Raw genomic sequence first — 12,812 nt, forward strand, 5'->3', positions numbered from 1 at the left:
AGTGAATCGCCGAGTTTCCCGGGATAACATCTACTCGCCGAGTCATCAAGATGACTCACCGAGTTCATATGGTCTTGACAGATAATCTAAGGTCTACTCGTCGAGTTTCCTTGCTTGCCACTCGACACGTTTATGACCATCGAATCAATTGGGGGAATCTTACTTGACTCGCCGAGTTATTCCTTCAACTCGTCGAGTTCTAGGCAATCTTCATCCGGCTCGCCGAGTTGTTCATCCAACTCGTCGATTTCATAGCAATATTCATCGGGATCGCCGAGTTGTTCATCCAACTCGTCGAGTCCATGTCTATCTTCATATGCCTCGCCGAGTCTCCCCCTGAGACTCGTCGACTCCTATCAGATCTAGAGCCATACATACTCCTTGGAGCCATGCAATGCTTCCAAATTACAGATCTAGGCTCCTAGGGCATGCTTTTCACGTAAAGTTGCAAACTTTACGTGCATGCAAGGCTTTAAGGCCCCAAAATAGCAAATCTAAGCTTGGAATTGAGTCATACACTTGAGGGGAGGCTCATGCTAGGCTAAATGGATAACTTTATGCATCTCAAGGTCAAAAGGAGTCCAAATCTGAAGTTACAACTTCAGATCTTGGCTTAAACACAAAAGCCCTTTCCTAGAATCCATGCACAAAAGGGTTTTGGAAGGAATGAGTCAAGGAACAGCTTAATACCTTCAGAAAGTGCTCCACAGAGGTAAATCTTGAATCCCCACGAGTCCTTTGCTTCTTCTAACTTGTTTCCTCAAGTGCTTCCTTCACCAAATCTCTCCTTCAAGCTTAAACCACCAAGAAACACACTCACACTCGAATCAGGGTTTTTGGGAGGAAAGGAACTGTAAGGTGAGGCTAGGGGAGGCTTATGACCCTTTAAATAGGGTGCAAGGCCCCGAAGTTTAGGGTTTCATCTGCCAGCATCTACTCGTCGAGTCCTATAGCGAACTCGGTGAGTAGATCATTAAACTTCACGGGCAAACCCGCTACTACTCGACGAGTAGGGAGGCCAACTCGCCGAGTAGGTTCTAAAAAGACAAACCAAAATATTAATAATAATACCTGAGGATCAGGGCATTACATTGATTGTCATTTTATGACATTAACCCTAACTAATTTTGAAAAATGAAGTCTACTAATCTGTCAATAGTCATTCATTATCATCAGATTCAGTAAGTCAATTCAATCCAAAAATGAAACATTCTCTATGTATACAACACTGTATCTGAATCTTGACAGACATCATTACTAATTCATCCACAACACATTTGGCTTAAGTAGGTTAAAATATCATTTTTTTTGTTGCAAGCATGGATACTTTATCAAGAGGGCGGGTCGATGGAGCTAATTGATGAGAATTTAAGTGAGTCTCATCGTTTATACGAAGTTTTGAGATCAATTGATGTGGTTTTGTTGTGAGTTCAAAGAAACCTTGAAGATAGGCCTACCATGTCTTCAGTAGTTGTGATGCTCAGTAATGAAAGTCAACTGCCACAACCCAAGCAACGTGGTTTCTTCTACACGGAGCATGCCCCTCAAGATGACATGTCATTTAGCACCCATGCACCATCTTCAACTACTGTAATCACCATTACTCTAGTATATGGGAGTTGACACTATATATATATATATATATATATATATATAAGAAAAGAAAATTATGCTAGTAAATGTATATATAAAATATAATTTACAGGTGCACTGTTGATTTCTACTTTGTTTCCTCCTTGAAAACTAAGATCCAATTAGTTTTCATTTTGGTACATTATTTGGAGTTTTGTTTATTTAAGGACCATCTGTGTAAGAAATTTTACATAAAGACCAAGCATTGTACGTTTTGCCAAGCATAAGGATCATTTATGTAATTTTGATTTTTTTATGAAGTAAATCTATAGGTGTGACAACCTGAAATTTATTCCGTCACCGTAACCTGTTTTCCGTTAATAAAGCTCGTTTTTATTAAACTTTTCCGTTAACATTGGGATCAGACAAATTAAAATGCGGACTATTATTATAACTCCATAAAGATAGGAATAAATTAGAAACACGGAAACACCCTCAATATTCTTTTAAAAAGTTTTTAGTTACAAAAACGTTAAATCACGACCATTTAATCGGGTACGACCATAAGCCTCGTTTAACGTCGGTATCGGGAAAGAGTAATCTCCGGTTTAATTAGAGTTGAGATTTTGAGTGTTAATTAGAGATATTTTCCTTATGTGTTAGGCGGTGGTGAGTTCGAGATTCAAGTGTAAGGATAACTGCTTTCTACTTTCCAGGTGAGTCTTCTCACTATACTTTACCTTGTGTGGTAACTAGTGTTATGTGATAGAGTATCTTGTATGCTATGTATGTGATGTGTTGCACTGCATTATTTCTATGTGATTTATGTTGTGTGTATATCAGAGTTTGCAGAGCTAGGACCGGAAGGTCCACAGAGTTAGGACCAGAGGGTCCACAGAGTTAGGCCAGATGGCCCATAGAGTTATAGTCTCGAGTGGCTAATATGTGTTATATATGGTATTTTGGGGAACTCATTAAGCTTCGTGCTTACCATGTTATGTGTTATGTGTTTCAGGTTTTCTCAGGATCACGGGATGGCACCGGCTCAATTGTACACACCAGAGGAAGAGTTATGTTTTTGAGGATCCTGGATTATTATTTAATTGAATATGGAGTTATGTTTTGTAATTTAAACAAAATGAGATTTTTACGAATTAAGCGATTTTAAATGAAAATTTTAGTTTGAAAATTTCGGTGTTACATAAAACGCCAGGAGGTTATGAAATCACCTACCTTAGAGCTTATATTAAACCAAAATAAAATTATAAGTGCCAGCTGATCCTAAAAATGATGTAAATATGCTCAAGTGTCGAGAGAATCATAGAGAAAGCAGTAGTCAGAGTGTGTGTGTGAACAATGACCAACTAGGCTCTTATACATAACAATAATAACTAAAATTCTCACATTCTTGGGGTCTTCCTTGATCCATGCTTGACCCGACTTTTACGATGGTCTTCAACGTTCATGAGGTATTGACCACGTGTGTTTTGATCTGGTCAATTCCTTTTTAGTCAAGATTTAAATTCATGCACAAGATATCTTAAGAAACACGATGACAGTCTAAGATATTGATTAAATACAAGATCTTGGACTTGCCCGATATATTAGTACAAGTTCAAGATAAAATGGTAACATGAAAATTCTACCCATAACAACGTAGTAACTGAAAAGTTAGTGGTTAGCTGAAAAGCTAGCTGCTAGGTGAAAAGCTAGTTGCAAGCATATAACCTAACTGATAAAAATGATATTTGGTAAAAACTAGTTGAAATATTTAAAATAACATAAAAAACATTTAAGATAATAAGTTTTCTATAATTAATTAAGGATATATTTGGAATATATTAAATAAGCTTTTGAAAAACTAGACTAAGTAGTTTTAAAAAAAATCTAGCTTATAAGCTACTTTTTAGCGAGCAAAACATAACAAATTAAAAGAGTTTAAAAAATAAATTAGTTTATCAGCTAGCTATGGTGTGTCAAACACAACCTAAATATTATAGATCTACTCCATGATATCTTGTTAAACATGACAAATTAAAAAATACTTAAAAGAATAAGTAGGTTTATCACTTGCTGTTTGTAAAACATAATATCAAGAAGAAACATAATATCAAGAAGAAACACAATCTCAAGAAAAAATGGTCAAACTAAAAGTATTTAATCGAAATCTTGACATATCCTCTAAATAAATTTAAACTACCGTCAAATCCAGCGTCTCGGATGCAAAACCTAAGGTGTGTTTGGCTTAGCTTTTTTACTTCAAAAGTCCTTTTTACAAAAGGCTTTATTGACTTGTACTTTTGCCAAAAAAAATGTTTTTAAAATATGTTTTAAATAGCTTTTAGCATTTAAAAACCCAAAAGTCATCAAAAGATAGCATTTTGTGACTTTTAAAAATGATATGTTTTCTTCATACCAAAAAGCTATTATAAAAGAACTTCTAGAATTCTCACACATCTTATTAAACTTTTTGACTTTTTCAAAAAGAAGAAGACAAAAAATCATTTTAAAAGTAATGCCAAACACCAGGGATCAAACTAACGCCTTGTTCCCAAGTTTTTTCTTAAATTCAATAAAAGAAAGGGAAGGGAATTTTTGATAGAAAGACAGGAAGGGGAAAGAAAATATTTATTATTATGTGTTCCCCAGTTCGAATGAAATGAAAGAAAATAAAAAGAAAATTTGAAGTTTTTGTTTTCCAAGTTAAAAGAAAATAAATAAATAAAACTCTAAAATCTTTCCCTAGCCTTGTCTTCTTCCATTAATAAAACACTATTTTCCGTCGACATCTTTAACTGCATCTTTCACTTTCCTCAGTATCCTTCCTTCCCTCGGTATCTCTGCTTAAATAGAACTCGGCCCAAGCGTGAAGTCTTTAATCAGAACCCTTGTATAACTCGACACATCCTCGCGATAAATTTAAACCACCGTCGACGCATCCTCGCGATAAACCACCGTCAAATCCAGCATCTGTAAATCTTAAGCTCTTTAAACAGGGAATAGATGGGAGAGGCGCAATACACAAATTATTTGCAAACCATGCAATCAATGAGGCCTGTTGTTATGTCAAGCATAAGCAATGGTTTCCTTCCTTCATGCACAATGCACAGTGATATGCGGAACATCAACCCTAAAAAAGGGATTATGAAATTGATGGACAACAAACACCAACCTCTTCTGATAACAAAAGCAAAACATAGAGACTTCGTGGGAGGTGTTCTTCCGTCCGGTAATCTCTTTGTGACAACCCGAAATTTCCATTCGGTCAAACCGTAAAAGTCAACCACTTTGTATCATAAGTTAATGTCATTATTTCTTATTTTTAAGAAATATAAAGTTCGTTTGATTATTTTAATATTATTTTTAAACGATCGGATGAAAGAAAGTGTCGTCTCGGGTTTTGATTTTTAGAAACCGCAAACACCTCGCGTCTTAGAAATTCCCGGCCAAACTATTATAATTGGGTTGAAAAATTATCCCAAAAACCATAAACTCATACCTATGTATGAGTTTACTCCCCAAGACTAGCTCTTATGTGTTTACTCCCCAAATACCCAAAAGAGTAAACTCCAAAAAGGCCTTCAAGTATCATCCTAGATTTGATTCCAAATCTTCAAAGTTGTAAGTGTTCTAACCATTTCAAGTTAGTAAAACACTTAATCTAGTGTTTGTACATCTATTCATCCATTCATTTATGTATTTTGTCTAGATTTCCAAAACACCAAGAACACCAAGAACACACACTAAGTGTTCTTGGACTTTTAGCTCAAATCAAGCCTCCTAATCGTAAGTACTTCCATCCTTGAGTGTTATTAAGCTAGTATTACATTTAAACATCAAGAGAATATGCCAAGAACACAAGGTTAAAGGTGTTCACGGTCCAAGAATGTTCTTGGGGCGTAAACACCAAGAAAGGTGCAAATGGTGCCTAAGTCCCTAATCTAAGTCCTAGTTTGATGTTTAAGCCATCCTTGACAAGTTTAAACCTTCCCTTATTGTGTTTAAGCCTTGAAAAACACCAAAGACCAACAATTATAGGTGTTTACAGTTTGGGGATCTCCCGAAACCGTAAAAACCCTAAAGTGTGTTTAAATGGGTTATTTTCCTTCCTTAGGCCTAAAAACTAACTTAGACTATTACCTAGTTGTGTTAAGGACTTGAAAACATGGAAATACCCTTTTCCATAAGGGTTTACGGTAGTAAACCCACAGGGAAATGACCATGAGGCCGTAAACTCCTGTAAGGAGTGTTTTTGTTGTCGTAGTCCCTTCCAAAGGCCAAATCACCTAGTAGAAATGCTTCAAAAGGCTTGTTAAACCACAAAACAACACATGGTCAATAGGAGTAGAGTTTACAACCGTAAACCCTAGAGTTTACTGTCGTAAACTCCTTGGGTTATGACCATCAAAACCGTAAACTCCAAGAGAGTTTACCCTTGAACTCCAAACACCCTAGCTTTGCCCTACCAACACTTGGATGCAATCCTTGTGATCTTTAACACTTGAAACAAAGTGTTTTCATGTTCTTGAGTGTCCCAACTTAATTTATTAAGTTATAAATGATGGGTTTTGAGCATTCTAACACTTCCTAAGTGTACATGCAACCCTAATAACCTTGGATCTATGTTTGTCTAATTATCATGCAAAGTTGAATTCCAAGGTTATATTCCTATCTAGCATACATGGGGAACAATTTTTAACTTGAATGAAAGATAGAATAACTTACCTTGTTGTTGCTTATGTTCCTTGAAACCTCGTGAGCCTAGCACCCCAAGTGTGATGCCTCAAATGCTTCACACAACACCAAATGCTCTTGGAAAGACTTTTGAGAGAATACACACTTCTTGAAATCGGCCTAGCCCTCTAGTTTCTTATGTGTAGCCGATTTTGGTGGAGAATGGGACTCTTCTATAGTGTTGACACATCTAGGGTTACACCATGTAAACCCTAATGTGTCATGACTCTTCATTTCCATGACCCATGGGTTTGTAACTCCCATGGAGCATCCATGGAGCATCCTATGGGTAGAACCCAACTTGATAACCCATGGAGCCTCTTAGCCCACTATACAAGATATGAATGATTTACATAATCAACCCATATATTTAATTAGTTATCTTTTGATCACTTAATTAATTCCAAATTAATTCTTTGATCAAACTAATCAAATAATATTATTAATATATTAGAACTTATAATATATTAATAATCTCCGATTGTTATTCCTCTCATTTAGTCTATCCAATTGCATGGTGCCATGCAACCCAAATGGACCATGTCGGGTCGGGTCAAGTACTAACCAGAAATAGTTATGGACTTAGACACCTTATCCAATAGTCTCCCACTTGGATAAGTCTAATAACTATAACTCCAGTACTTTAGGAACCGACCGGCAATCGTAGCTCTTTCAAGGTCTCTCGGAACTGAGAAGATGTTGATACGCCATTTAAGATAAGTGATCATATAATCCTCTGTTCTAGATATTAGCCGGACAAATACATGGAACAATGTCTTACTTATTGTCCAGCAGTTTGTTTCCCGATTTCCGATTTGTTTGACAAAGAACTTAATTGAACACATCAACTTAGTTCTGACCGGGCCCGGTACATAGGTCAAAACAAAATCATCGAGGGGCCCAGATATCAGCTTCTAATCCAAGAAGGAATAGATAAACTTCGACTCATATGTTTGTTCTACCACTCATTGAATTATACACAAAAGCACGTTTTATAACATCGAGTTACCAATGCATTTTCGTACAATCAATGCATAACCAACTTGTAAGTAACAAATCATATCTCTAGGTTTGAAGACTTATATGATATTACCGTCTCACAATCACTCGAGATAGAATTCCATGAAGTGATTCCATAGAGCGTGGGTTGAGTCCAATGCTCAGAACTTATGAGCACTCATGATTATTGTAGCGTTGTCCAACACCTTAGACCTCTGCAACCAATCATGACAGTCTTGATTCATACCTACTTCCGACATATGACCGACTGTGGAGGTTTGAATAATATGTTATACCAAACAAAATTATTCTGGAAGTCAAAACATGCAAAAGAAATATAGTAAACGATCGACAAGAGATAGCAACACTTTACTCATAAATAAAACACCTTTTATTCATCATCTAATGTCAATTACACTTTACAAATTTCTAGGTTATCTAACTACTGAATCTAATATCATCCTTCAGCCCTATGCTCCGAGCATGCTGGAGATGCTTAACCCGAGTCAGTCCCATCGTGAGGGGATCTGCTGGGTTCTCATCCGATGATACCCTCTTTTCCACGAGGAGTCCTTCTTCTATTCGATGTCTAATAAAATGGTATTTTCTGTTGATGTGTCTGGATCTCCCGTGATCCCTTGGTTCCTTGGCTAAGGCAACAGCACTTTCACTATCACAGAAAATTTCCATTGGCTCTTTAATAGCTGGTACAACTCCGAGGTCTCCAATGAAGTTCTTCAGCCATATCGCCTCCTTTGCCGCCTCGCTAGCTGCAATATACTCTGATTCACAAGTTGAATCAGCCACTGTCTCTTGCTTGGAACTTTTCCAAGAAATTGCTCCTCCGTTTAGGGTAAAGACCCAGCCCGATTGAGAGCGGAAATTATCCCTATCAGTCTGGAACTAGCATCACTATACCCTACAACTCTCAAGTCATCACTCCCACCAAGGGTAAGGACCCAGTCCTTAGTCCTCCGTAGGTACTTGAGGATATTCTTTACCGCAGTCCAGTGTGCCTTGTCAGGGTTCCCCTGATACCTGCTAACCATGCTCAGGGAAAAGGCTACATCAGGTCGAGTACACGTCATAGCATACATGATCGATCCTACAGCCGAAGCATAAGGTATTCGACTCATTTCTGCTATCTCAGCCTCAGTGCTAGGGCTTTGTGTCTTACTCAATCTGGCGTTACTCTGGATGGGTAACTCTCCTTTCTTGGAGTCATGCATGCTAAATCTCTTCAGCACCTTATCCAAGTAGGTACTCTGAATAAGTCCAATTAGTCTTTTACTCTGATCTCTCAAGATCCTTATCCCTAGAATATAGGTAGCTTCTCCTAGGTCCTTCATACAGAAACACTTCCCAAGCCAGGACTTAACTTCCTGCAGAGTTGGGATGTCATTTCCTATGAGTAGTATGTCATCCACATACAACACCAAAAAGCTAACTATACTCCCACTAGCCTTGACATATACACAAGACTCATCTTTACTCCTAGAAAAGTCAAATTCCTTGACCTTTTCATCAAAGCAAAGATTCCATCTGCGAGGTGCTTGCTTCAATCCATAAATGGATTTCTCAAGCTTACACACTCTATTAGGGTACTCGTTGCTGACAAAACCCTCTGGCTGACTCATGTAAACATCTTCAGCCAACTTTCCATTAAGGAAAGCGGTTTTGACATCCATTTGCCATATTTCATAGTCATGAAATGCAGCTATGGCTAACAGAACCCGAATAGACTTAATCTTGGCTATTGGAGAAAAGGTCTCATCATAGTCCACTCCAGGAATTTGAGAGAAGCCCTTTGCAACCAATCTAGCCTTATAAGTGTGTACTTTACCATCCATGTCGGTCTTCTTCTTGAAGACCCATTTGCACCCTACTGTCTTACGACCTGGTACATTCTCAACCAAGTTCCAAACTTGATTGTCATACATGGACTGTATTTCGCTGTCCATTGCCTCTTTCCACTTGGCTGACTCAGGGCCTGCCATGGCTTCCGCGTAACTGTTAGGTTCATCCAGACCTATCAGTGTCTCATCACTGATAAGTGTATCTCATTCTGCAGTAATATGGAATCCATAGTAATGCTCAGGAGCATTCCTAACCCTTGTGGAACACCTCAGAGGTACAGACTTGTCAATTGGCTCAATAGGAGTTTCCTCCTCAAGTTGAGTGCTAGGGTTTGAAGTTCCTTCACCGCTTGAATCTTGAATTTCTTCAAGATCAACTTGCCTCCCACTGTTTCCTTGGCTTATGAACTCTCTCTCTCTCTCTCTCACTCTAAATAAAGCCCTCCTAGCTACAAAGACCACATTTTCACTAGGTCTGTAGAAGAGGTAACCAAAGGATTGCTGTGGGTAGCCAATGAAAATACATATCTCGCTTCGGGGTTCGAGCTTATCATGAGTCTCGCGTCTCACGAAAGCCTTGCAACCCCAAATCTTGATGTGGTCTAGTTTGGGTACTTTACCAGTCCACATCTCGTGAGGAGTTTTGGCAACTTTCTTTGTAGGGACTAGATTAAGGATATGGGCGGTAGTCTCTAAGGCATACCCCCAGAATGCGATTGGTAGCGAAGCTCGAATCATCATGGAACGAACCATATCCAACAAGGTTCGATTACGCCTCTCAGCCACACCATTCAACTGTGGTGTCCTGGGAGGTGTCAATTGTGAGACTATCCCACATTCCCTTAGATAGTCAAGGAACTCTAAACTAATATACTCACCACCACGATCGGATCGAAGCATCTTAATGTTCCTGCCCAATTGATTCTCGACTTCCTGTTTAAATTCCTTAAACCTTTCGAAAGTCTCTAACTTATGCTTGATCAAGTAGACATATCCATATCTACTGTAATCATCAGTAAAAGTCAAATAATAACGATTAGCATCCCTTGTGGCATGTTTGAATGGTCCACACACATCCGTGTGTACAAGGTCCAACAAACCTTCACCTCTCTCACAAGAACCTGTGAAGGGTGACTTTGTCATTTTTCCAAGTAAGCATGATTCGCAACTATCATCTGACTTTATGTCAAATGACTCCAAGACTCCATCCTTTTGGAGTTGGCCTATGCGTTTCTTGCTTATATGTCCAAGACGACAATGCCATAATGATGCTTTATCCAAGTTATTATTAACAGAATCAATACACAATACATTATTTCCTAAGTTATCAACCACAGATACATATTGTTTCATACACGCCATCACAAGGTAATGCTTTAAAATAAAGAACATTATTAAAGAAAGCATTAATCGAACCAACTTCATTATCAAACGAAAAGGTGAAACCTTGTTTATACAATGCATGAAAGGAAATAATATTTCTTGCCATTTCTGGCGAATAACAACACTTATTCAAATCTAAACTAAACCCACTACTTAGCGATAAAGTATAAACTCCAATCTTGGTGACAGGTAATGCTTTCCTATTCCCCATGATTAAGTTTATTCTTCCTTGCTCCACATTCTCACTTCTTCTTAGTCCCTGCAAGTCACAACAAATATGAATACCACAACCGGTATCAAGGACCCAAGATTTAGAATGGGGTGAGTTATTAGAAATGATAGTGTAAATACCTGCATGGTTGGGTTTAACTTTCCCATCCTTCACATCTTGCTGGTATTTTGGGCAGTTCCGCTTCCAATGTGATTTTTCATGGAAATAGAAGCATTCAGCCTCTTTTGGGTCAGAAGAAGGAATGACGAAACCTTTCTTGGTTCCACTTGAAGAAGAGCCATCAAGGGTCCGAGCCTTGGTACCCTTTGAAGAGCTCTTTCTCTTCTTCCCTCGAATTTTCCCGATTGCCAAAACCGGAGTAGAGTTTAGAGTAGGAGTGTTAACAACCGACTTCCCCTTAAGACCTATTTCTGCGGTCTTGAGAAGTCCCTGAAGTTTGCTGAGTGTGACCTCTTCCTTATTCATGTGATATGTCATGCGGAATTGATCATAGCACGATGGTAAGGAGTGCAAAATGATATCTATTGCAAGCTCCTCAGGGAAGTTCACATTAAGCTTCAGCAATCGATCCACATACCTTTGCATTTTCTGCATGTGGCTCGTGACGGATTCCCTGTCCTTCATCATGGTTGTTATCATGGAGCAGATGATTTCATACCTCTCTTGTCGTGCACTTTGATTGTATCTTTCCATCAGATCTTGGTGCATTTCATAAGGGTAGAAATCCTCATAAGACTTTTGGAGTTCCGCTGTCATCGTGGCCATCATGATGCATGCCACTTTTGTAGCATCCCTTTCATGTGCCTGAAAGTCAGCGATCTCCTGGGGAGTTGCAGTGGTCTCATCAATCTCCTTAAGCTCCTTGTCAAGGACATATTCTTTGTCCTCATAGCGGATAATCATCCTGATGTTTCTGATCCACTCATTGAAGTTGGATCCATCAAAAGTGACTTTCCCACACAAGTTCATAAGGGTAAAGGAGCCATTAGGATTAAAGCCAGAAGCAGCATTGTTTGAAGACATCTGAAAGAAAAGGACAAGATTAGTTTAGATATTAAGAGAGTCCTTAATAAAACACCCAAATGTAATATTAAGGCTAGGACCCAATCACAATATATTATAACTTAGAAGAGGTATGCCGGAATCCAAGCTATAACATATTTGAAAGGTAGGTGAATGACGATTCACCAATTTCCACCACGAAAACCGAAATATTAAATATTAGGTTTTTGATTGGTTCTTAGAAATTCCTAGATTCTTTGAGATTCGGTGAACTTTTCAAAGGCATGTTTCAATCTCGAGTGTGCCCTCCAAGTTTTGTGACTGGGATACCGAGGATCACAAAACGAGGTGTGAAGTAACCATGCAAATCACTTGGTACCCTTAAAGTTTATCACTCAATCGATGTGCCGGTAAACCACACACGCTCCACCGATACTATAATAAACCTTAAGTCACCCTTTACCTACCTTGTTAAGTCCAAGTTAGTGTGCCGGTTAACCACACACGCTCCACCAACGACTTAAACAAAGTGTAAAGTGTAATTTCATGGATTAGCACCTTATTCACATTTTTCCTAAAGTAACTAAGATTGGGAATTTAATAAAACATTTAGTTACTTTATAATATTCATCATACTTATAATGAGAATTTATAAGTCCTTGTCTTACCCGTTCGGCTAACGACCCTCCACCGGTCAAGCAAGTAGTGGGTGAGAGTGGACACCCACCTTATACCCACCTTATAGACCGGCTTCGTGAATGAGGCATACTAGCGGTAAGACGACTTTGTTCTTATATATATATATATATATATATATATATATATATATATATATATATAAAATTATTAAATCATAATAATATAAGTATAAGGGTTGAATTTTAACTTTTAAAATTCTAAGGGTTGGAACTAAAGTTTTTAACATGACTTTACTTGTTCCAAAACTTGAGGGCAAGTTTTGTAAACTTTCAAAACTTTTCATTTCTTGTAACTTATGAGTTTATTAGAGTAATAAAATGAAGACTCTTCATTTT

Source organism: Lactuca serriola, chromosome 5, assembly GCF_051521515.1.
Source record: "Lactuca serriola cultivar US96UC23 chromosome 5, Lser_US96UC23_V15, whole genome shotgun sequence".
In the NCBI taxonomy this organism is placed as follows: Eukaryota; Viridiplantae; Streptophyta; class Magnoliopsida; order Asterales; family Asteraceae; genus Lactuca; species Lactuca serriola.